The following is a 27,298-nucleotide window of genomic DNA, read 5'->3' as shown; positions in this document are numbered from 1 at the left end:
TCCGCTGTAATGACGAAAACTCCAGCAGGAGGCGCCGGCGCGTCATCGGAAGGTTCTAAAAATATTAAAAACAAAAAAGAAATACTTCTCTGCAGTGAACTGATGGAAAAAGATGAAAGATATAGGCTACTTTTAAAATATTATGTGAAATATTATGTAAAAGTACCCTGAACTAGAGAATGACTCCCACATATTATGCATTGACAAGCCTAGACCGCATATCTGGTCATAAAAATGAACAGTCAACAATAATACAACAACGTTACATGATTTAAAAAGCAACTTATCATACGGGTACAGAGGGGTGGTGAAATGCGGGTGCTGGACTCTGGCTAAATCAGAAAAAATATTTATTTAGGTGGGTCGGTGCACGCAGATTCGGGAAAAAGTAATAGACAGACCTACATTTTGAGTCTGTCAAACTGGTAATGTACGTTCCCCTTCTGTCGCTCTCTCCACATTGTGTCGGAGAAGCGACACTAGGGGTCTCTCTTGAGCGCCGATATATATACCTCTGTTCTATGAAAAAAGGCCAGAGAGAAAGTGTGAGAGAAAGCCACTTCAGCCACACCCCACACCTCGCCTCCTTCCTACGGGATTGAGGCAGGCGCCGCGGGCGATGAAGACGATCTGGGGACAATGACGGGCTCCGTTTCGCCGGGTGAACTCCCTCGAAACCCCCTGCCTCCCCGGCACGCTTGCTTGTTTCCGTCCAAGCTCGGGATGAGCATTCTCTCCAATGGGTTATGTTTTCAGTGTGAGAACATAACCGCGGCAGCGTTGCAATCTCTGCTTTCTCTTGTAGTGAGAGGAAGCCACTTCAGCCGCCCCCCGTTCCTCGCCTCCTTCCTTCGGGATTGGGGCAGGTGCCGAGGGTGATGAAAGACGATCTGGTCAGAATAACGGGACGCTTTCGCCGGGTAAATCCCTCGAAACCTCCCGCCTCCCCGGCATGCTTACCTGCTTCCCCAGAGCTCGGGATTAGTGCAGTCCGCTTAACGGCCTACCTCCGGTCCCTCGAGCTCCCCGGCATTGGATGACGACATCACCGCTGCATCGGAGAGCGTAGCAGTGGCGTCTGATGCGGATAACTTGCCTGGGCCGCCACCTTCGGGTCTGCCGCCCAGTCTGAGCCTGACGCACGGAGGTCCGCTATGCTTCCCCGGGCTTAATTGGTTCCGCGGGCATGTGCGCCGCTCACAGCCGCGTCCCCCCGGTTCCTTCCCGGACGTGCATGACGAGCTGAGCAAGCCCAGCTTCCTCGCTCCTCCGCTCTCGCTACCCTCGGTGGTAGAACGGTCCCAGACCGCTCCCCCCTGCATGCCATGGCCCCCTTCTGCAAGTCCACCAGGCCAAGGCACTTCAAAATGAGCACTTGGGTAGTCCTGTTCTTGACATGTTGCAGGAACTGCACTCGAATGGGCGATGGCCACCCCCCGTGGTCCAGAAACGCGAAACATGGACAGGACCTGGTCGCAGTATAGGAGGCAGACAAAGCACGCTTTCTCAAAACGCCCCTGTCTCCCAGCTCCGTCCATTCGGCAACACCACTTGACGACTCCGCCCAGCAGTCCTCAGTGGTGAAGAAACAGACGGAGGCTATTTCACACATCTTGCCCTGCCGCAAACCTGCCACCAGGGGCCATGCCCTGTCTGCTCACTGAGGGTGTTCTCCTGCGACTTTCAAGAAAGAAAGAAAGTGGTGCTCCGCCTCAACTAACAAAAGAGAGTGGGCCCAGCTCTCAGCCCCAGCGCCGAGCTCGTTGGAACTGGGCCCCGCTGCGTTGGCACATCAACTGCCTAGAGCTGCTGGCTGTTTTCTTTGCCCTGAGGAAGTTTCTCCCATTAATTCGAGACAAACATGTCCTAGTCAGGTCAGACAGCACCACAGTGGTAGCCTACATAAATCGCCAAGGCGGAGTACGCTCCCACCACATGTCACAGCTCGCCCGTCGTCTCCTCGGCAACCTCAATGTGATAGCGGATGTGCTGTCACGACAACGCTTGCCCAGCGGGGAGTGGAGGCTCCACCCCCAGTCGGTCCAGCTGATCTGGGACCTGTTCGGCAAGGCCCAGGTAGACCTGTTTGCCTCCCAAGAAACCTCCCACTGCCTGCTCTGGTATGCCCGGACAGAGGCTCCCCTCGGGGCAGACGCTTTGGCACACAGCAGGCCCGCGGGACTGCGCAAGTACGCATTTCCCCCAGTGAGCCTTCTTGCACAGGTGCTGTGCAAGGTCAGGGAGGACGAGGAGCAAGTCACCTTGGTACTATGCTCACCACGACACGATAGACAGCAAGTCTCTAGGTAAGCACGACTTAATTATCAGGTTCCTAAAAGGCACCTGGAGGCTAACTCCCTCCCGGCCAAGCCTGTTCCCCTCCTGGGATCTCTCGGTGGTCCTCACAGGCCTCCAGAGACCCCCCTTCGAGCCGCTAGATTCAGCTGGACTCAGGGCCCTTTCTCTCAAAACGGCCCTGCTGATCACGCTCGCCTCCATCAAGAGGGCCGGGGACCTGCAAGCGTTCTCTGTCAGCAACACTTGCCTGGAGTTCAGTCCGGCAGACACATATGTGATCCTAAGACCACGACCAGGCTACGTGCCCAAGGTTCCTACCAGAGATCAGGTAGTGCACCTGCAAGCGCTGCCCCAGGAGGAGGCAGACCCAGCCCTTTCGTTGCTGTGTCCGGTACGTGCTTTGTGTATCTATATGGACCACACGCAGAGCTCTAGACGTTCTGAGCAGCTCTTTGTCTGTTTCGGGGGACAGCAGAAAGGGAACGCTGTCTCCAAATAGAGGCTCGCCCAGTGGGTTGTCGACGCCATTCCACTGGCTTATCACACCCAGGCCGTGTGCCCCCCCTTGCCGGTCCGAGCTCACTCAACCAGGAGTATTGCGTACTCATGGGCACTGGCCAGGGGCACCTCCCTAGCAGACATCTGCAGAGCAGCAGGGTGGGCAACACCTAACACTTTCGCGAGATTCTACAATCTCCGAATTGAGTCAGTATCATCCCATGTTCTCTCAGGTCCGAGCCCAGAGAACTCGGTAACACGCTGACGATCTGGGTGAATCGCTTGCGCCTAGCGCCCTTTCCCTCAGCCGAGGTAAAATAGTGCGCCTTTGTTCCCAGGAGACCCCATCTTCGGATCCCTGGTTGATTCCTCCCTAGCCCTTTTGGGTCTGCAGTTCAGCGGAGGAACTCGCCGACCCAAGCCACTACGGCTACTCAATCTACCCTGTACTGGAATAGCTCCACAGGTTAAGGCCTCCTGTTCGGACTCCCCCTGTGTGTAATTTCTGCAATACTGTCCCCTCACGAGCGGACTCCTGTGTCTCAGTTCCAGCTGCCTCGGTCGCCGTGCTGTAGCTTCCCCCTCCACGAGGCTGGATCTACCACCGCGCCAACTTTCCAACATAGGACCATAGGGCCATGTGATGTATTCGCCACTCTTTGCCTCCCCTGCAGGGTAGGTATGGTCTCTGCAGGGTCTTCTCCCCCTGAAAGAATAGGAAACGGGGTAAGACCCCCTTCCCTTAATGGATGTAAGGGCCCCGGCCGTAGTTGCTCTATGCGAGAAACATAGAGAGAAAAGAGGCCAGGCTTGGCCCGTTCCCAGGTTGGCAAACATCACCTTGTTCCCCTCACTAGGGTAACCAGAAGGATTCTTATGACTTTAATGGGGCACTGGGGAAGGGTACGTGCAGCCTGAAACAGCTGGTCGCCTTTGCACGTAAGAATACCTGCCCGCTCCTGTATCAGCAGTTCACGTACACGGTTCAGCGCATGGCATGATTGAAGTGGGACCCCTTGTGACGCTTCTCCGACACAACGTGGAGAGAGCGACAGAAGGGGAACATCTAGGTTACGTATGTAACCTCCGTTCCCCGATGGAGGGAACGAGACGTTGTGTCTTCCCCGCCACGTCACTGAGCTGAGCCACTGTTGTGGCCGGACCATTTCCGGCTCCTCAGAAAAATCCTGAATGAACTCCCGTATTCGCCCCGCTTAAATGCCCGTATGTCCGGGGGCGGAATATGCAAATACCGTCTGCAAAATTCTCATTGGCCTTTTTTCATAGAACAGAGGTATATATCGGCGCTCAAGAGAGACCCCTAGTGTCGCTTCTCCGACAAAACGTATCGTTCCATCAATCGGGGAATGGAGGTTACATACGTAACCTAGACGTTAACCTACCCGTCTCTGCCGCCTTCAGCGGCTTCCGAAGCACCTGCTTTGGTTTCGTTCTCAAGCGGAGTCAGAGACTGTGGTGGTGGGGGGGCACTTGAACATGTGTCTGTCACTCCAGCCGGGCTGTGGTTCTCTGTCTTGTTGTGCTGGTGCAGATGCTCAGGTTCATCTTGTTAGGGGTATAACAGTTATGAGCCGGACCAGATATGGAGAAAGAAAAACCAGGAGTCGAGAAATTCAATTAAAGAATCCAAAATTTACTGAAGTATAGTTTGCAGTGAAATTGGTAGAGCCAGCGGCAAAGCCTCACGAGGAGATCGAAAGCCAACTCGTACCTTACACAAAATCTTACATCAATTATACCATTTGCAAGGAGTACATTCCATTATTTCACTCCTGATTGGCTAAAAGAACATAAAGTCACAACATATAGATAGTTAAATGGCCTATCAACATTAATCAGCACAATTGTTGTCTGGGCCCGAGATTTACGTCTGAAGTGACCTCGCAGATGGTCGCGGGGCATCTTCGAGTCAGCCTGGTGTGCATCCCTGGGTTCAAAACCTAGGTAGAAGGTCAAACGCACACACAAAACACTGACGAACGACAGTTCTTCTCTGGGTACAAGTCAGCCAGAGCACACATTATCAGGCCATTTGAACCAAAACAGAGAGATAAAATATTCACTCCTCGGGCAGAGGAGAGGGGTAGAAATAACATACATTTCTTCCCTAAAAAAATAATAAGAGAAAATCACACTTCTACTGTTCAGGTAGTATTGCATAGGACTTTAAACCATATACTTAATCATAGAAAAGTAACGATCAAACACAGAACATATGTTTAACATTCTCCCTGCCCCCTCTCATCACAGCTAAGCTTATCCCCAAAGGACCTTCAGACTACGGGCAGGACAGAGAGAAAGACTCTGGAATGTTCCTTAAAAGACACTAGTTAACATTCCAACACACATAAGATTCAAAGTATATTTCAGTTATGCATAAGAAAATAGAATTGATTATGTGATCATGCATATAGTTAATTCATCACTTTATTAAAGAAGTGAAGCAACAGAATATAGATAGATATTGATATAAAAGGATATATATATATGTATTGATATATCTGAAGAGACAAGGGATTTCGACCCTCACCCTTCAGTCCCCCGTTTTAGACCAATGTGGGGTCCAATACCGCCACGTCTGGTCTACCAAGTGAGGTCGCTACGGAAGGTGGAGTGGTAACGCATGCTTCCCTGACGGGTAAAATATTCAGTCTTCTGCTTCAACTCTGCAACACAAAGAGACAGCTCTGCTTCGTTAGCTTTCTTACTCTTATCAACTGGACGCCATGCAGGACCCATGGGGTGTGTCAACCTGTGTTTAGCACAGTCCTTTGATGGAGTCTTAGACTCTAGATCTCTGATTTCCTGTACTGAAGGAATTGGACTCAGAAATTGTCTAAATTGTTTTGCCCTGTCAAACCACTCATCTCCAATAGCTACATCAGACAACTGAGGCCACATCCTCACCTGAAATGATTTATAATTGTCCCACAACAGCTCCTCATACTTTAAAGGTACCAGACTAGTCTTTGCTCGAGTGTACATCGTTTCAATATTCAGTTTAAAAACTTGCAAATGCATCCATGCTGTCACATTATAAGCCATCGATGTAGGATTATAACATTTATCTTCAAGGTAATCATGCACTCATGTTTTCACGAGCTATGTGGTCAGGGATCCAGCTCATCGAACTGAAATCTCCTTCAAACAGATCAACGCCTCCACTCCTCATCCACCGACCTTTTTGCATAATGAGGGTAGTATCGGGATAATTTGGGGAGTGACCAAGCCAATAGGTCACTGTCTCATTTCCGTCCGGACGATAACAACGATCATTTACCTTTTGGTACATAGTCGGAATTAAATTTAGACCCTCAGTTGAATTTAGACATGGGTATTGTACCCATGATGGACGGTTATCGATCTCCTCACAATCCCAATGAGTTGAAAACGCATGGAATCTCCCTGTCCAAATTGAAATTTGAATCCACATCAAAAATGATAAAGCGATCAGAATTAAAAATACCAAGGAGAGCGGAAGTACCAATCGGATGAAAGCTCGTTTCACTTTCAGTCGTCTCTCCCTACGCACTTCTTCTTGAAGAATTAGCAGCTTCAGTATGTCGTCGGATTCAGCCATCTGTAATGATAAAACATTGGTTCTAGAATTCTAGAATTTTAACATACACGACAGACATTTAATGATCCCGAGGTAGTAAGTTGTTACACTTTTCAAGTGGTTTCACCTGTGACCAATGTCTCCATACGGTACCCAAAACCCCCCTGTCCAGTAGAACAGAGGTGTTAGTGGTCAATACCACCTGATAAGGCCCATCAAATTTCGGACCTAAGGGGGAAACTATCTCCCGCTGTAACATTATATTGTCACCTATTTCAGGCAAAGCAGGCATGTCTTTTTGCTCAACATTATCTCGATCTGCTTGTCGTGTGCTAACACTAACCCGTGTGTCTCGCAGACTGTCATCCAAAGCTTTCAGATAATTTTGTAAAGCGTCTTTCAAAGGCCCGGATGGTCCCTCATGTTGCAAGGGGGCATCCCAGGGCAGCCGCATGTAGCGACCTGTCATTACCTCAAAAGGGCTGAGCTGTGTAGTCTTGTTAGGGCTGGCTCTCATGCTTAACAAAATCGCTGGGACAGCTGCATGCCACCCTTTCCCCCACTCCAACAATCTCTTTCTCAATGAAGTTTTAAGCGTATGATTAGTGCGTTCAATAGATCTGCTAGATTGGGGCCTAAATGGAATGTGAAAGTGTTGCCTCACCCCCATCAACTTCATGACATTTTTCATCACCTTCCCAGTAAAATGTGTACCCTGATCTGAGTCAATTTGTAAGGGCAAACCCCATCTTGGGAAAACTTCATTCAACATAATCTTGGGGTTGCATCTGCAGTGCAGTTTCTCAGTGGAAATGCCTCAACCCATCTGGAAAACAGATCAACAATCATTAGAATGTATGTAAAACCTCCACTAGGGGCAGTGGACCTATGAAATCAATTTGGAGGTGTGTCCACGACCCTTGAGGTCGAGGGGCATGTCCTAAGGGAATTTTCAGCTTAGAAGAATTAACCTTAAGGCATACTAGACATCTCTTACAAAAATCATTGCAAGAAGCCCTCAGTCGGGGCCACCACCAGGTTTTGGAAATCATTGCATGTAGTTTTTCAGGACCTGCATGTGCCAAACCATGATACAAAGACATTAGTTCAGTTCTAGCAGAAACAGGACACACAAAACGCTCATTAAATTTCCACAGTCCTTCTGCATTTTTCTGAGCTCCTAATTTTGTCCATTGTTCTATCTCTTCAGGGTCATCCTCATCATAGAGTTTAAAAATGTCTCTGGGGGTCTCACTCTCCTGAGGAGCAAGAGCCATAACACTCACGCAAGTCTCAGTCCGTGTTGCAGCCTCTCTGGCAGCTGTGTCAGCAGCTCGGTTTCCTGTGGCCTCAGGAGAATTGTCCGTTGCATGTCCAGTGACTTTGATAACTGCTCCTGTTGCAGGAAGATCACAGGCATTCATAAGTTCTTTTACCTGCTGTTGATGAGAGATCGGCAGACCGGCAGTGGTTAGAAATCCTCTGCGTCTCCACACAGGGCCGAAGTCATGAACAGCACCATATGCATAACGGCTGTCAGTGTAAACATTGACTCGTTTCCCCTGGCCATACTGCAATGCTCGTGTCAATGCGACCAGCTCGGCCACTTGAGGTCCTCCTCCTGAAAGAGAAACACATTCAACAGTTTCACCATGTTCATTTACAACAGCCCAGCCAGTGAAGCGTTTTCCCTGTTCATGAAAGCTGGAACCATCCACGAACAGCTTCATGGCATCAGAAAGTGGTTCAGATTGAAGAGGGCTCTGGCTGTCCGTCTCGATCAGTCGGGCACAGTTGTGTGCAGTTCCTTCTTCTGGAAGCAAGGAGGCAGGGTTGATAACAGTTTCAATATCAATATTTATATCCACATTTTTACTCAAGAGAGTGGCCTCCCATTTAGCTCGTCTTTGATTAGAGATAGAGCCTAAACGAGTGTTTGTTAACAATTTCAGAAACATACTGGCAGCAGCAATTCAAAAGACCCATTACTTACCTTAGACCAGTAACTGTGTTTGGTTTTGGAAGTTCAATGATAGCTTTAACTCGTTCAGGAGTGATGCGTCTGCCGTGCACACCCACAATTTGCCCCAAATAAGTCAATTCAGGCAGTGCTAGCTGTGCTTTCTTCAAGTTCACTTTGAATCCCCCATTTTGGAGGGCATTCAAAACAGTCTGTACAGCAGTCAAATGTTTGAACTTGGTTGGACTAGCAATTAAAATATCATCCACATATTGTAGGACAACAGATCCGTCATATTCAATTTGTTTTCTTACCGGATCGATGAGGGATGCTAGTACCTGATGAAACAGTGTGGGTGAGTTGCAGAAACCTTGTGGCAAACGACTCCATGTCCATTGGCGACCCCTGCTGGTGAAAGCAAATCTGCCTTGGTCCTCCTTGGCTAGGGGACAAGTCCAAAAACCATTAGAAATGTCTAAAGCAGTAAAAAGACAATGTTCAGATCCTATCTCGTGTAGGATAGTTGCGGGGTTGTCCACCAGAGGGTGCATTTTCTCAGACACTGCATTCAGAGAAGTGTAATCAATAGTCAAACGCCAGCTCCCATCCGGCTTTTTGACAGGCCACATGGGAGAGTTAGTGGGAGAGCAGCAGGGAATCACAATCCCCTGTTTGCATAATTCATCTACAACAGTGTCAGCTCCTTCTCGAGCCTCATTTTTCAAAGGATATTGTCTTCTGGCTTCATGCAAAGGACCTGGGATGCTCAGTGGCTGAATCTGTGCTAAACCACAATCATATTTATCTTTTGCCCATACATCAGGAAATTTGGAAATTATAAACTTCCACTCAGAGCGAGTCTCAGCTAGAATAGCAGGTTCAGCCACTGCACATCTCTGCTCATGGTGGAGCCCACTCTGAGATAAGCGAATTGTTTCATTGCAGCCAAGCACTAGCTTATCTTGAGAAAGCAAAACATCAGCTTCGAGTTCTTTCAGAATGTCAACACCGATTAGAGTCCCTACAGTATTTCTCCCTACCCAAAATTCAGTCCAATAGACTTTTTCAGAGTTAGAAATGGTTAGAGGGATAGGAACAGATTTATGATATACATTTGTGCCATTTAGACCTTCTATATACAAAGTTTCAGAAGTGATCTCAAAATCGAGATCTGTAATTGATACAGTCACGCCCATGTCAATCAAAATAAGGCATCCTTCACACTCATCATCGGCTAGCTGGAATACAAAATGAAATGTTAAGAAGATTGCTAGAGACTGATCACCTCAGACCACATTTTGACATAAATGCTCCTATACTTTTGCTGTGTTTCACGCCTGCACTTATTTAGCCCAATCTGTTGTTTTAATGCATTCTCTCACAAAGGGGCCCAACAGACCACATTCATTTTCATTGTGTTTTTTTTTTTTCCAATGAAAGTGAATGGTGACTGAGACTGAACGCTCTTTGGCCTTGATCACTGATAAAGTGTCTCAGTGTTCCCTGCTATCAAAATAGAACTGCATTTGTTTTTCTGTCAGGCAAGCTGAGAGCACACACACACACACTTTTTCTCAGAAAATCTTATCACATTTCACAGTCTCATTTTTCACAGCATTTTCACAAACAGCCTCGAAACCCTTACTCAAACTACACAGATCACAGCCGACTTCCTGCCCAATAATTTTTGCCACTCTATCACGCTGGGCAATCAAACTAGACCATCCGTCCATCATATTTGGAATTGCCTTTTCATGGCTTCAAGGTATACCACCCAGTTTACAAATCCATGAATAGGCAAACACGGATAGATATTTGGCCCTATCAGCGTCTTTTTTGTTCTGCAGCCAGTCAATCTGCTGCATGACTTTCCAATCAGAATCAAACCCCTGACTGACCATTTTCTTAATGAGTTGTGCACATTTCTTTGATTTGAGCTCGTCAGAGCAGAGCTGTTTACAGCGTGTGCCCTGCTCGTTTTGGTCAGAACTACTCCGAAAATTCCCTTTATCAGACATTTTTCTTGGTCACAGTTGAAAATCACTACCGAAAAGATTTTAGCAGCAAATATTTTACGTGGATAAATTAACTATAGCAGCAACAACTGGATTTCTACACAATACACCACAAAGTATTCTTCACAAACATCCTGGTCACATATACTGATCCATACCAATTCGGGTCACAATTTATTTATTTACTTGGGACCGCTCCTGATGCATCCCTGGCAAAACAATCCCTATTGTATTTTATTTTATTTTATAACTAATATCTGAATCCCTAACTGCCTGATTCACTAAGCTCGGGGTACCCCTATCTGAGGTGGGAGAGATTGAGCAGGTTTACGGTGCCACTGGACCTCCCGTCCAGGGACGCACTCTGCCGGGGTGGTGCTACACCAATGCCCACATGGGCACCCCACAGAGCACGTTTCACTTGCGCTGTTTGCTGTTTTAACCCTTAACAGCTCTCTCAGCGACTTCTTATACTCTCAATAGTATAATTAAATTACTCTTCACTCGCTTCGTCGGAGTGAAGCTCTCCCACTCCCCTTCAAAATCTCTTCAGACAGCTCTAACAATTAATAAAAGCTTCCTACCTTGTTTGCTGATTTGCCAGAGACGTCACCACGGAGTGATTGCTCGCTAAATCCTCCACCAAACAGTTAGGGGTATAACAGTTATGAGCCGGACCAGATATGGAGAAAGAAAAACCAGGAGTCGAGAAATTCAATTAAAGAATCCAAAATTTACTGAAGTATAGTTTGCAGTGAAATTGGTAGAGCCAGCGGCAAAGCCTCACGAGGAGACAACTCGTACCTTAAAGCCAACTCGTACCTTACACAAAATCTTACATCAATTATACCATTTGCAAGGAGTACATTCCATTATTTCACTCCTGATTGGCTAAAAGAACATAAAGTCACAACATATAGATAGTTAAATGGCCTATCAACATTAATCAGTGCAATTGTCGTCTGGGCCCGAGATTTACGTCTGAAGTGACCTCGCAGATGGTCGCGGGGCGTCTTCGAGTCGGCCTGGTGTGCATCCCTGGGTTCAAAACCTAGGTAGAAGGTCAAACGCACACACAAAACACTGACGAACGACAGTTCTTCTCTGGGCACAAGTCAGCCAGAGCACACATTATCAGGCCATTTGAACCAAAACAGAGAGATAAAATATTCACTCCTCGGGCAGAGGAGAGGGGTAGAAATAACATACATTTCTTCCCTAAAAAAATAATAAGAGAAAATCACACTTCTACTATTCAGGTAGTATTGCATAGGACTTTAAACCATATACTTAATCATAGAAAAGTAACGATCAAACACAGAACATATGTTTAACATTCTCCCTGCCCCCTCTCATCACAGCTAAGCTTATCCCCAAAGGACCTTCAAACTACGGGCAGGACAGAGAGAAAGACTCTGGAATGTTCCTTAAAAGACACTAGTTAACATTCCAACACACATAAGATTCAAAGTATATTTCAGTTATGCATAAGAAAATAGAATTGATTATGTGATCATGCATATAGTTAATTCATCACTTTATTAAAGAAGTGAAGCAACAGAATATAGATAGATATTGATATAAAAGGATATATATATATGTATTGATATTAGAGCCCTGCACGGGCCTCAAATCTAGGCCCGAGCCCGGCCCTGGCCCGAAACACTCAGGCCCTAGCCCGACCCGTGTCCGACAGCTCATCAGAATTATCAGCCCGAGTCCGACCCGAGCCCGTATATTTATTTATTTATTTTTGTATTTTTCATACAAAATCAACATCGCGCAAACGAAATGAGCATAGCCTACAACAATTTAAACAAATTAAATTAAATAAATTAAAAACAAACTCGCAGGTTATCTTACCTCAAAAATTCACCACAGAATATGGCCATTCTTTTTTACAATAGTTTAACAGTTAAAAGAAAATAAAGTCCAATCAAACGAAAAACATCAGTTCCTTCCAACAGTTAAACGAAAATAAAGTCCAATCAAACGAAAAGTTAGAACAGTCTCTTACAGAGCATCGTGGAGAAAAAGAATAGAATCCACAGTGGAAGGTTTTAACCCAGTCCTCCTCTCTTCTATCACTCTTCCCGCGGCGCTGAAGACACGTTCGCTGCTGCTGCTGCTGGCGGGGACACTAAACACAGAGCGAGCCAGTCCTGATAGTTGCGGTAGCAGGGTCTCGTGCTGTTTCCACCAGAGCAGCACATCTCGTCCATAACCTTCCATGTTGTGATTGAGGCGCATGTATTGCTGTACTTCGTCGTCATCCTCGTCCTGCTCCAGAATGTTTTCCCACTCTTCCTCAAACTCGGCCAGCGCTCTCTTCTTTGCTGCGTGGCCCGCAGCAACAGGTGCAGACACAGAAATGCTCGCCGGCGCCGCTGCATGAATCATCATTATTTTATAAGTATTAGTTGGCCAAGACAAGTAGGCTATGATTAATAAATTAATTTAGAGGCCTATAATAGCTACTACTATAATAAGTGACTTGGTATGGTTGCAGGTGAAAATAAAGTGAAATAATAATAATAATAATAATAGGCCTGATAAAAATAATAATAGTAATACACACACACACTTAAAATAAAATCTCACCGGCTGCTTGATCCGCCGTCCCCTCCTCTCTAAACCGGGATATCTGACGTTTGGCCAGCTGAAAGATGTCATCCCTCTCGGCGTTGGTAAACATCCTTAACTGACTGAACTTTGGCCATAAGAATATGGCCAGTTTGTGAAGTGGCTGGATGTGGACTTTCTTTATTATCCACTCAAGGTGTCGTTGGCGGATAATTGCTTGGGAAGGAGTGTCCGACACATCTGGCTGGCAATGGAGTTTTAACTTGTGAAGCCAGGGCACGACGAGGTTCAGTGTTGGGTATTTATCCCCTTCCAACTCCCTTTGTGCGTCATAGAACGGGCGCAGAAATTGAATCAGGAAACACAAGCTCTTGCGCTAACTGGATGAAACCGTTCCCTGCTACCGTTTCAAATGACCAAATGTCCATACAACAGAAATTCACGCATTTATCTGTGATCAGTGATTTCACCCTAGAAGGAGTTGGTTTGGCAAGGAAATCACTCACACTCATTTGTTTGCTGCTGCTGGTGCTGGTTGGTTCGCTACCGTTACATCCACCACGCTCAAAATGTCTTTGTAAATGAGATGATCCCGTCTTCTTACTATCGTAGCTTAGCACAGCCTTGCAAATTGTACATTGTGCATAGCCAGTTGGCTCGTCATTTAAGGTTGTCATGATTTGAAAAACAGCCCAGAAGTTTGCCTTTCCTCTGGTGTTTTTTACCGTTTTAAGTTGGTCATCTGCGATTTTTCTCTTAATATTCTCCATTATTTGCACATGAGGTGAATCGTGGGTCGCGCCGCTGACGGGAAACATTTTGTGTGCGACGTGCGTGCGTGCATGCGTGAGACTGTCATGTCAGTCATTTGTCAGTGTAATTATAAGATTATGAAAGTTATGAGGTTATGAAATGGCTTTTTATGTTTTCTTTTCTATCGTTGACTTCAACTATTATACATTTTTTAATTAATGTCTAAAAATATAAAAAGAAGGATAACCCAAAAAAGGCCCGAGGCCCAGCCCGCATGTGAACTATGACGTGAAAATTGGCCCGATGCCTGGCCCTAGGAGCGTGAATAAGTCGGGGCCCGTTGGGCTCGGGCTGAAATGCAGGGCTCTAATTGATATATCTGAAGAGACAAGGGATTTCGACCCTCACCCTTCAATCTGAAATAGCAAGGCTGGATGTTGTGCTAAACTCCTCTTCGCTAGTATCACTGCAGGTGCCGCCAGGCTCTTTATTTGCGTCGAGCTGACTTTTGAAAATAGTGGAGATGGTTGGAATATTTCTCCTAATTAAATCTGGAATATCCAGCCAGCCATCTTCCATGCTCTCTCTGCTATCCTTCTCCGTTTTAGCTCTCCGTTTTGTGGCTCCACTGCTCCAACGTATTTTATCCATGTTTTTTGTTTTTTCGATGTCGTCAATTCTCTTTTTTATCTTCTACCGCCGGTCTTGCCGCTATCAACATTTCCGCGGTAAACTGACTCATTGTTATCATCAGACACAGCCAAAAAACTGATCATGATACTTTTTTGTGTGCAAATAAATTATTGTTAACACACATACACACACTCATTAATTAATACATTTTATTTTAATTTAATTTTAATTAATAATAAATAAATAAATAAAAAGTATGAGGCCACACTGTTAGTGGGGTCTTGGAGGCCCCCTACAGGTCGGAGGCCCCCGGGCACCAGCCCAATTGGCCCAGTGATAAATCCAGCCTTGATTTTCCTACAGTAGTCTATTTAAAATGCTGAGTATGGCTTATATCAGAAAAGACCACAATAATATCGTCATTGTAAAGCACATTTCACAGGAGTTGAGTCGAGGCGTCAACACTCCATTCAACGCCAGCATCAAGCGCCGCATCGCCCTCCACATGACAAGAGTTGCAGAAAGCATCACAGAGGGGTGATTTTATGAGTTTGCTATGTAAAAAAGCAGGAGATGAGCACAATAAAAATTGAAAACGTGTATTTGGAAGAGAGAAAAAAGCTTGTAGTTGCTTTGATAGCAGAAAGTCTAAGCGTTTAAGTCTAAGGGTTTTCTTTGTGTATTTAAAGCAGTTTAATAACTGGGGTCTCTGATATTCGTTAACGATAAGGTAATATTTAATTAAAATAAATTATTTAAAATTTAAAATTGAACTAAAAAAATTATATTTCTTGTTGCCTAGTTCTCTCAAAGACATTATTGGTAAAGCAAAAACGTGTGTGTGAAAAACACTTTGGTGTACAGTGGTGTCACTTCATAGACTTCAATGCAGCGCTGACATGAGTCATGTGAAAGGACCTTAACACGTATAAATATCGTCACTTTTGCACATTAATCATTGCTCTTCACAAGCACAAAAATGACCGATTTTGGTTTAAAACTGCAAATTTCTCTGAAAGGTGAGGAGTTTGGATCCCTACAATAATTTTTTTTTTAACGCATTTATTTATTTTGTGGAATTTGAAAATTTTCCACGGCACACCTGGCAAACTTTCTCGGCACACTAGTGTGCCATTGCACAGTGGTTGGGAAACACTGCCTTAGACAGTTTCCAGTCTGGTTTCCGAACACATCATAGCACAGAGACGGTGCTCTTAAAGATATTTAATGCTGATATCACTGGATCTCAGTGCTGCCTTTGACACTGTCAACCACAATAAAACCCCAGACAGACTGGAAAACTGGGTAGGGAAAGTATGTCGCTAGAGAAAGGTGGATAGCGAGCATAGACTGTTTCAAGAAATATGGACATCACAATATTTTTTTGTGGAGTTCGGTAGAAATGCGATCTGCCTCATATGTAAAGAGAAACTCGCTGTTTTTAAGGAATACAATCTCAGGCGTCATTATTCAACTAAACACAGCGAGCATGATGAGAAATACAAGGGAGATGATGACAGGAGACAACGAGCCGTGCAGCTCCAAAAAGGACTACTATCACAGCAAGAACTTTTCCACAAAGCCGGTAAGGACGCTGATGCTGCAGCTGAAGCAAGCTATGTGGTCAGTGAATCGATTGCCAAAGCGGGAAAACCATTCACCGAAGGACAGTTTGTGAAGGACTGTATGTTGCAAGTTGCTGATATTCTCTCTCCCGAAAAGAGGAGCTTATTCAACAATGTTTCTCTATCAGCAAACACTGTGGCCGAGCAGATTATGGAACTTTCAGGTAACATCTATGAACAGTTACAGGACAGAGCCCTCAGTTTAATTGCATACTCTGTTGCGCTTGATGAAAGTACTGACAAAACGGAAAATGCTCAGCTAGCAATTTTCGTCAGGGGTGTTGATGACAAGTTTGAGGTGACAGAAGAGTTGCTGAGTTTGTGTCCAATGTATGGCCGTACCACAGCAAAAGACATATTTCAGCAGCTGTGCGGTGGAACAGACTGGTGGCCATCACCACTGATGGAGCACCGTCCATGACAGGCAAGAAAAAACGGACTGGTAGCGCTGGTACAGAGAAAGTTAGAGGAAGAAGATGCTGATCCAGCTATTGCTCTGCACTGCATTATACATCAACATCAACTGTGTGGCAAATGCTTGAATTTTGAACATGTGATGTCTGTTGTCCTGAAATGTGTTAATTATATCAGGTCCAGAGGTTTACAACATCGTCAGTTCCGGGCCTTTTTGGAAGAAATTGAGGCATTGTACGGTGATGTGCTGTACTTTACTGAGGTGTGCTGGCTAAGCAGGGGAAACGTGTTGAAGAGATTTTTTGAGTTAAGAGCTGAAGTGAAGCTGGTTATTCCAGATATTCCAGAGCTTGATGATCCAAAATGGATAATGGATTTGGCATTCCTTGTGGACATAACACAAGAACTAAACATCCTGAACCTAAAGCTGCAGGGCCCTGGTCAGCTCATCACAACAGCCTATGAGAGTGTGAAGGCTTTCTCCACAAAACTGAGACTGTGGAAAACTCAACTGTCTGCAGCAAACCTCTGTCATTTCGCCTCATGCAGATCTTTGGTGGAATAGGGCACAGCTTTCAGTGGTGATGAATATTTATCTGCTATTGAAAACCTGCAGTGAGAGTTTGATGAACGTTTTGCTGACTTTAAGGTACACCGTGACACCTTTCAGCTATTTGCAGACCCTTCTCAGCTGATGTGGAGAGTGTCCCCAGCGTTTTGCAAAATGAACTTATTGACTTGCAGTGCAGCAGTGAACTAAAAGCTAAATTCAGAGAGGCGCAGGGAAAAGCAGACAAGATTGGAATGTTTCTGAGAGAGCTGCTTCCATCATTCCCAGAGCTGTCCAGAGTTTTCAGTCATGTACTGTGCCTTCTTGGAAGTACATATGAGTGTGAGAAATTGTTCTCAACAATGAACTTTACCAAAAGCAAGTACAGATCAAGGCTTACAGATGCCCATCTTGAAGCTGTATTCCGAGTTTCAACTGCAACGTCCATTAGAGCAAATGTGACTCAGCTTTGTGAGCACAAGCGCTGCCAAGTATCTGGCAAGAAATAAAGCACAAATGGGCTCAAAGATGATTTGTTTGTTGAGGGCAATCAAATAAGTTAAAATAAATAACAGTTAAAGAACAGTTAAAATGTGGATACAAATGTATACTTGTGTTTGAGAGTGTTATTTGTTGTGTTTGCAAGAAGTATTGCATTCTGGTATTTCATTTATCAGTTCCTTGCCAGGTTTAAATAAGTTATGAGAGGAAAATATTTTTATTTAGTGTGAAACACACACATATACCTGTTTATATGCATTTTTGTTTTTATAATTTGTATTAATATTTATTTTATCATAATTTTATTTATAAGCTAAGGTTGCTAGCACAGTTGACTAAAAAGAGATAAAAAGACAGTTTTGTGTTATACAGTATTTTAAATTGCATTTTCAGAAATATCCATTCTTTTTTTTGTATTATTTATGTATTATATTATATATGTATTATTATTTTTGAACACTGACGTGGCCCTCCAATCAGATGACGTTGGTAGCAGTGGCCCCCCAGCTCATTTGAGTTTGAGACCCCATATCTAAAGAATAAAGTGAGAATTCGATGTTTTGAATCAAGTCAGGACTTAGAGAGACCATACCTGCCAACCTTGAAGAAATTTTATGAGTACTACAACCCACGAAGGCCCCCCCCCCCAACCCCCGTGCGTGCGCAAGAGAGAACCTGACATACCTAACACTATAATACATATTATACATATAATATACTTTCACCAATTAAGATTTATTAGTTACTCCATAACCATATACAAGTAGACCATAAATGTTATACAATTACTGAAATCACTCCGAACATTTTGTACAGGAGGCATAGCCCATGGAAACTTCTTCCACCTGAAAATCTTGTCAGAAATAAAAGTAAACTGAGGACATTCTTTATAAATAAATAAAAACATTAAATAAATGTGCAAAACCAGTAGTTATCAATATCAAAATCAGTTTGCTAAAAGCAAACAACAACAAAATTTATAATTTTCCATGCATAGTTTAAACTTTTGTATCGTTTAACTTGTTAAAGGTTGCAGATTTGGCTTTTTTAAGTTGTGCGTCAGTGAAAGTCTCTTTGTAACAAATGCTGCCTTTGGAGGCAATCATGACTTTTCTTGTCACCAGAGAACTAAGCATCTCTGTGCTCAGGCTAGCACGACATTGTGTTTTGTTTTTAGTGACCAAGCTGAAAATCCTTTCACAGTCTGCACTGCTGTGAAAAATCACACACACCCCAAGCATAACTGTGGAGAGATTTGCAAAAAGTTTCTTCCCTCCTGATTCCATCACACCTAATTCTCTCCAAGCTTCATCAGCCCGTTTGGTAAGAAAAACATCATTCAAGGTGGAGGACTGAAAGAGCCGAAACCCCTCCTCCACTTCATCCACTGTAACACCATTTCCCAAGATGCAGGGGAACCTGTCTATGAAGTATGTCAGTGAGGAGAATTTAGCTGTTTGCCGTCTGCTTATATCAGCTACGGCAGCATGACGCAGCAATTCATCCCCATAGGGGAATTTAGAGAGCACGTACTCAACAGCTGCAGAGAAATATTTCCTTACATCCCTGAAGAAAGCTCCAAGAGGTAAGTTAGCTTGACTTTTGATAAATGTCTTTGTGTCATGTCCAACTGACAGCTCATCATCAGGCAGCTGGTGTTCACTGGATTTGTACAGAGTGGGTTGGCATCCTCTTTTTACTTCTTCCATCATTTCCACAACACAGTCAGGTTTGCAGAAGGCCAAAAGCATTTTTTTGCAACTGTAGCTCCAAGATCTGCAGCAATATGGGCACACATGGCTCTTCTTTCTGCAGGTTCTGATTTGCAGTTTCAAATAAAGGTATAGCTCTCTTTAAAAAAAGAGCATACAGCTTGGACTGTGGGTCAGTCAAGAAAGCATACACCCTCTGTGGTTTTGTGACCTCTGTTTTTTCTATCTCCTTTTCTGTTTTCTTTTTGGACAGATCCCTCTGTTTTTTGCCCATTTCTTTTTGTTTAAAAACAAATTGGTTTAAGTCAAACCCCTTAGGTGGTTGAGCTGACTGCTGTGTAGTGCTTGGTCCTGCCGGCAGCTGTTTGGTTGTAGGTCCTGTCTGCAGCCGTGGAGTGCTTGGTCCTGCCGGCAGCTGTTTGGTTGTAGGTCCTGTCTGCAGCCGTGGAGTGCTTGGTCCTGCCGGCAGCTGTTTGGTTGTAGGTCCTGTCTGCAACCGTGGAGTGCTTGGTCCTGCCGGCAGCTGTTTGGTTGTAGGTCCTGTCTGCTGCCGTTTTGGTGTAGGCCCTGCCTGTTGCTGTGTGGAGCTTGGTCCGGTCTTGGACTTTCTCTGGTGGACTTTGGTCTTCAAAAAGCTGGAGGACAAAGTCTTTGAGACAGCAAGCTTACCCGAGGTAGGTGTAAGAGTTGAGGGCTTAGGGGCAGCTGGGCTCTTCAGAGAAGGATGAGCTGAGGATGTGAAAGGTTTAGCTGCCTTCTTCCCTGCTGCCTCTTCAGCAAAAAACAGAGTCAGAGGTTCCCACTGCTGGAGGAGTCGATTGACACATTTGCCAAGAGCAAGCCATCTGGTCGAGGATAATTTCAAAATCTTCCTCACATCAGTGTCACACAGCATTTGTAGGTCACGCAGCAAAGCTTTCCTCTTGCTACTCTTGTCAAGGTAGTAGTAGATCAAGATGAGCATGTCTTCAATGTCAATACATAGCCTTCTTGAAGCCTTTTCCGCAGCTAAATGCATTAGGTGGCATGCACAGCCGACCATGTAAATGTGGGGATTCTGTGACTTAATGAATGCTGCGACACCTTTTCGTATCCCCTGCATGACATAGGCGTTGTCAGCAGAAAAGCTTACACAATTGCCCCATGGTATTTTCCTTTTGTTTAGTTCCTGGTCAGTGAGATTGTATATCCCTTCACCAGTAGACTCTCTACAATCAACAATTTTCAGGAGTACTACAACTATTTTTCAACACTGGGATCATAGACACGGACAACCAAAGGATAAAGCTTGACATCATCCATGTCTGTGCTACCATCGGTTGCAATGCTGAATGGGGAATGGCACATAAGGTCACTGATGACCTGTTCATCATTTGAGGAAAGTGTGTTCAATATAGCTGCTGTCTTGGTTCGGGCACAGCCGTACTGCTGGGCAATTTGACTATCTGGAAACATCTTCTTAAATAATGGTCCAGCATGGTCAGCTATAGACACTGGCACATTGTGCTCAGCAATAAAGTTTGAGAAAAGTGTTTCTGCCCTGATGGTCCGTAGATCTTGATCTCCAAAAAACTTTGTGGTGATCTTAGGGACTGAGGCAATGGCACTTTCCAGATTCTTGTGCTTTGTTCCTTCCACATGGCGTCTGCAATCTGAAAATGTAGGTGGAGAGGGGGGAGATTATATTCCTGCATGTTGTTACAAATATTATGAATTACATCACACACACACACACACACACACACACACACACACACAAAATTCATTCAAAGGATACATGTAATTTACATTAAAATACATTGTTTGGCTCATCACTTGTACCTTCTAGATTACAATAAATTATTATTATTGTGTAGAGGAATGTGTAGAGTGGATGAATGGCTGTACATGTATTGAAACTACACAAATGTTGTCTTATATCCTGTCCAATATTTTGTGCCCATATAGAGGTGGGCGATAATTACCAAATTGTTGTCTGGATGATATGCAAAATTGGGATATCGAATATTTCATTATTTGTACAATCCGACCCCCCAAACATGAAAAGAGCTGAAAGTTATTAAAGAGAAAACAAATAACTATAACCTTCTAAACAATTATATGTAATTATATTCTGGCCCAGCCCATGGTCCCGTGTCGTCAAAAACGCACATTCATACATAAATTCGAAATAGTGCGCGCAGAAGCACATGCGCAAAACCGTTTTGTAAAATGATATATGAATTTTTTTTTTTTTATCATGTCATTTTACAAAAGGACATTTTACAAACCTACGTTTTGCGCATGTGCTCCTGCACGCACTTTTTCAGTCACAACACAGCAATCAGAGGAGGACGCGCTGAAAACTGTAATGCTGTTCTCTTCCTTCATAACTCGTACTGAGAAGGTTTGAGTTGCAGAGGAATTTGTGACTTTCACCTGTTCAACCATATCAAAGTTTCATAATTAGTAAGTCCGTGCTTTTTCTCTTTTCTTTCTTATGTGCTGACGGGCCAATGTGCCAGCAAAAGTAATGATTATGAATATGTAAAATATTGCAATAAGACATTTTAATTGTTTATTAATTTCTGTGTCGGCTGCAAAGATGAAGTTGACGATAGGCTATTGACATGCGATTTTCGCAGTGAAGCACCGGAGAAATGCACATTTATCAGGCTACATAGTTTTATTTTGTTTTGGATGATTAAATGATTTCACGACACTGATACAGCCAGGAAACACTTGTTTATTAATAAACAAGTAAAATGTCTCCTTTCTATATTTTAAATTATTTATAATCATTACTTTTGCCGGTTCTTGCGACATCTTTTATGTGCGTTATTGGCAGCGCCACCCTTACATGTTAGCCTACATGAACGCGTGAACTGAACTGAGCTCGTCACAGCTGGAATGCGTTATGATGTCAAGGTCATTTTTAATGTTCATAATTAGGCTAAAAATAGCCTGTTACCTTTATCTTACGTTAATCAGCACCTGGCCTGTCTAAAACCTTCTAGATTTCTAGCCATTCCACCACTTTTCTAACTGCCAACTAATTTCCCCAACTAATGGAAAGGATGGCCGGTTTGATAAGCTAACATTAGCCTATTGACACTATAAACATTTTTTACTCATAAAGTCATCATCCTTTTATTTTTAAAATAATTATGTTTCTGGGGATAGGGAGTATTTGTGTTGTGAGACTGTGTTCGTTACCTGTTGCCCCTTGGTGACTGATGTTGACGTCCGTCTTGCAGACGGTGCAGAACGCATGATGAGGTAGCCTGGACATCTGCAGGCAAGGCCATCTCTCACGATAGCGGTCTAAAAAATCTTTGTGTTTTCCGAACCTTTTTTTGTGGCGGTTCAGCCATGGCATGAAAGCCTATGGTATCTTATACGGCTAGTCTGGTTTGCATGAAGCACTGAATTGAATTGAGCGCGAAGCATGTGGATGGGAGGGGTAGGTGGGCGGCAGGTTAACATGCAGCGCTCTGATTGGCCGAAAGCTTTTCACTCCACTTAAACGCTGTGGCTCAGCGGCAGAATCAGCGTCATAGATTGCATAGAAACTGAAATCGGCGAAATGCAAGAAGCAACAAAATGCGTACCTAGAGAGCAGCGAATCGTACAAGCCTACTTATGGGTCAAAATGCGTGCCGAGTACGAAAAATGCATACATGTTGGCAGGTATGAGAGACTTGTTCATGCATTCATCACCAGCAGGGTGGACTACAGTAATGGGCTTCTCACAGGCCTTCCCAAAAAGACCATTAGACACCTGCAGACATTCAGAATGCTGCTACCAGGATTCTTACCCGAACTAAAAAATCTGAGCATATTACTCCAGTCCTCAGGTCTTTACACTGGCTTCCAGTTACATTTAGAATTTATTTTAAAGGACTACTACTCATTTATAAATCACTCAATGGCATAGGACGGGCCACAGGCTTCCGTTCCGAGGAGAGTTCATTTGAGGAAAACATCAGTGCCCTAAATGTTTATATACCCGTTTTCATACATTGTAGGTTTGCTTGTTGAATATAAACCTAACAGACCTTTCAGATCATTATGATCAAGTAAGTTAGAAATACCAAAGGTTCATTCAAAACAATGTGAGACTGGCATCTATGCTTATATTATTTAATTTGTTTCCCTGTCTCAACCTCGGGACTCCTATCCTGAGGTCACCAGAACTGGCTGGATCCATGGATTCCTGCTTCGTGTTGGACTCCACTGCTACGTGTCGCTGAATGATGATTACTAAATGCAGCCGGTGCCAGCCAAACATCACTTCAGTCTATAATGATGGGCTTCAGAGGATTAACTGATGCCAACTCCAACCATAAGACATGGGATACTTCATATGCCATTGTCTGAACCTTGGATTTAGGATGGACCACACCGAACCTCACCGAAATTACCGGCCAGGTTGAACTGCGTTTCACATCCCTGATCTCTACCTGCATCACCTCAGTCTATTGATGGACTAAGATCTTGAAATGGAATGCATAGACTAACAATTGCCAACAAAAGCCTTCATCAGACAATTAACAAGGACAATTGCACCTATGTGAACTTCTGCAGTTAATCCAGGATGAACTTCAAAGACATTGGTCAATAATCTTACAATTCAAACAAAATCGATGTTTAAACACTGACCCTTAACACTTACTTAGTTTAATCATTTTAAACCATGACTTTAACTATACATAAGTAATATTTACATTATATTCATGATGTTGGCCAGAGGGGAACTGGACCCCACAGTGAGTCTGGTTTCTCCCAAGGCTATTTTTCTCCATTAATCAACATCTTATGGAGTTTTGTGTTCCTTGTCACAGTCACTTTCAGCTTGCTCACTGGGGTTATAAATACAATTATTATTTAATTACTTATTTTTAAATACGATAAACAATTGTATTTTATCTAATTACACAATGATGATTCATCGACATTATAGACATTAGTTTTATCGTCTGTTAATGCCTGATCTTCTGTAAAGCTGCTTTGAAACTATAGACCCTTTTACTGTTTGTACACAATGATGACGTGGCAACTTATGCGCGCGCATATTGGCAACGGAAGTATGGCGAGAATCAACTGCGTGTCAAACTACGCGAGCGGATTAAGCGACACAGACAGAGAAATTTATTTCAAAACGTTGACTTTATCAAATGGTATCCAGCTACCAGATCCGTGGAGTGGATAGAAGACGTTAGCAGATGGCCAAATATACAGTGGCCATACGTATTTAGTTGAGAAACCGAGCGTGTACACCCAAGAGAAATTACGAGCATATAAATCACTGGATGCTTATGAATACGTTGTCTGTGGTCATGTACAGAACGTCAAATACCATGACATAGACTCAGAGTTTTGTGTGTTGAAATCAGAAATTCTTCCTAGTCAAAGACAAGGACACAAGACAACGATGTATGAGGCTTGGGTTATTATCAACCAACGAGAGAACTACGTCCTCACGGCGAACTGCACCTGTATGGCGGGGTAAGTAGGCTATTATTTGGTGTTGTGGGCTTGTAGTTGACATACAAAGATGAATTATGATTCAGTGTTACTGTCCTTTCAGGTTTAACTTAGGCTTAACCTACTCTCCTTTACATATTATGTTCTCATACAAGGGTGTGAAACTACAATTTTCACGAAATACACAGTGCCAACAGTGTTCAAAATGTAATAGTTGACAGCCTAGATAAGCTTCCTATTGCCATAGTGTTTTGACACCATAATGTAGCATGAGAAAAGTGTAACTTGGTGATCCAGAGATGAAAATGCCTACAGACACAGTTTAGTTTTTAGTTTTATCACTATAATTTATGTTGGTTTGAATAGATCTGCGTTTGTCTTCAGGTTACTTATTTTTTAGAAATTACATTTGTTTGTTGTATATTGTACACCTGTGTGTTTAAAGCTCTGATGTGAACATTATGCAGCACAGTAACTGTGTCTTTTTGTTGCTCTATTATCAGTGTTGACAGATGATGACATCCGGGAACTGCAGGTTGTGGACCCCTGTGCTGCAGTGCTGACAAGCCTGGAAAATAGTGACACAGACACCGCATCATCTGACACTGATTCAGAGGAACATCCTGACTTACCTGAGCCATTGACTGCTTTATTTGATGTAACACTCAGGGAACTCTCACCACAGGAAATGCAGGTGAAATATGAGGATACATTTACAGACTTAAAACTACACTACAACCTCATCAAATGTGAGAAACTGGAATTTGTGACACGGCAACAGTCAAAGTCAAAGGACTGGTACACCTATAGGGCTGGTCGAATCACAAGCACTAAATTACACCAATCGACCACAACTGACAAGATCAGAAAAACATACCTAAACAATATAATGCAGTATAAAAGAACAGAATTAAATGTCCCATCTGTGCTCTTGGGTAAGAACATGGAGGAAACGGCAAGACAAGCCTACACTGCATATATGTCCCAAAGCCATCCAGATTTCAGCGTCAGCTCATGTGGCTTAGTAGTGAAACCTTCTGAGCCACACCTTGGATCATCACCAGATGGGATAGCAAGATGTACCTGCTGTGGCAAAGGGGTGGTAGAGATCAAGTGTCCCTACAAATACAGTGATAGCCTTCAAGGATGTACAAAAGATGAGCAGTTTTGTTTGGACTAGTCATTCGCATTGAAGCATTCACACACATACTACTATCAATGTCAACTTCACATGTTTGTGTGTGATGTTAAATATTGTGACTTTGTGCTGTGGTCCAAGAAGGAGTTCATTGTGCAACGTATCCTAAGAAATGAAGAGTTTTTGAAGGAGGCTTTGCCAAAAGCACAAGACTTCTTTATCTCGAGTGTGTTGCCTGAACTACTGACAAGAAGACATGACCCTGTCTTGGTATCACAGAGAGCCTGCAAATACTGTGAAAGGCCAGATTTTGGAAAAATGATCATCTGTTTTAAATGCAGCAACCACGTTCACTACACCTGTGCACACATAAAAAGGAAGCCAGCAACATGGTTATGTAGGGAATGTCTGAGAGTTGATGTTTGAATTATTACATTTAGGACTGGGAAATGTTCTGTATTGTGTTATGAATCTGGTCCATATTACCCAGACCTACATTTATTGTTTTCCTTACATTTTATGTTGTTGTTATTGATTGCTGTGTGTTGACGCACTTCTGTTTAAAGTTTTATTTTGTAATGCTATAGTACTTTAATAGTAACTATGTTGCTTGCATACATTGCAATTAAACTACTAATAACAATTACAAATGAAATTGAAAAGCACTGTGAATTGTTGAGATAATCTCGGGGGAAGTACATTATACACACCGGTGGCAGCCAATGTTGGGAGGTTTATTATAATGCATTATGTTTCATGTACAGTAAATAGGTTTTACAAAAGTAAATCACGTTAAAACTAATACATGGTAATGTGTTACTCATTTGGAAACAACACTCTTACAGAGGTTTGTGAGGGCACCACATACAGTCACAACATCGTCTAGCATGTTAACCTGCGAAACTGGAATAACTGTTTGCAAAATCTTAAAGTTTCATCTCTCCTCCTTTTCCTATGGTACCTACAATAAAAACAGCAGAAATGTACAGTTATGCAAGAGAGAAAAACAAACTAAATAGAACAGAGGGGGAAATTAAATATTCTTACCTCTCCAACTTTGTTTCGGGGTTCTGGCTCGGTTTTGTGTACACAAACACAGAAGGCACAAAATCAGGACTACTAGAGTCCAATGACGCCTCACCTTCAAATAAAACACACGTTTGTTTACTAGCCAAATCTACCGCCAGTTTATCAAACTTTACCTGCATTTGAATATTATTCTACATCGTACAGACAATCACTAATGTAAACGAGGATTACTAGAGTCCAATAATGCAAATCCAACACCAGCTTATGAAACTAGCTGCATGTGGTCATCAAACTTCTGCTGCATTGATAAACTACACCGTAGGCTACAGACAATCAATAATGTAAACCATGCTTTCCATTAAACTCAAGAGTACATAGATAAACTCACCTGATATAAAGTGGGCGCTGCAGACGCGAGCATGTTTTATTATGTCCTCGCTCCAATCAACACGTTTAATCGCCTGCAGCCACAGGCGCCGCCGGTTCTTCTGAAACGGCCGTGATCCTATCGGAATCCTATAAAACTTAAGCCCCTTGGAGGAA

The 27,298-nt window shown here is 43.6% G+C and overlaps 1 protein-coding gene across 2 annotated transcripts in view; it reads right to left on the bottom strand.

The window, feature by feature from the left end:
* LOC127644551 (gastrula zinc finger protein XlCGF57.1-like) overlaps positions 1–27,298 on the bottom strand; it is a 532,867-nt gene that overhangs the window by 395,203 nt on the left and 110,366 nt on the right. The window lies entirely within an intron of this gene.

The sequence above is a fragment of the Xyrauchen texanus genome, chromosome 6 (genome assembly GCF_025860055.1).
Source record: "Xyrauchen texanus isolate HMW12.3.18 chromosome 6, RBS_HiC_50CHRs, whole genome shotgun sequence".
NCBI classification, from domain to species: Eukaryota; Metazoa; Chordata; class Actinopteri; order Cypriniformes; family Catostomidae; genus Xyrauchen; species Xyrauchen texanus.
The sequence above is the reverse complement of the archived record's forward strand: the minus strand, read 5'-3'. Positions and strand labels throughout refer to the sequence as shown.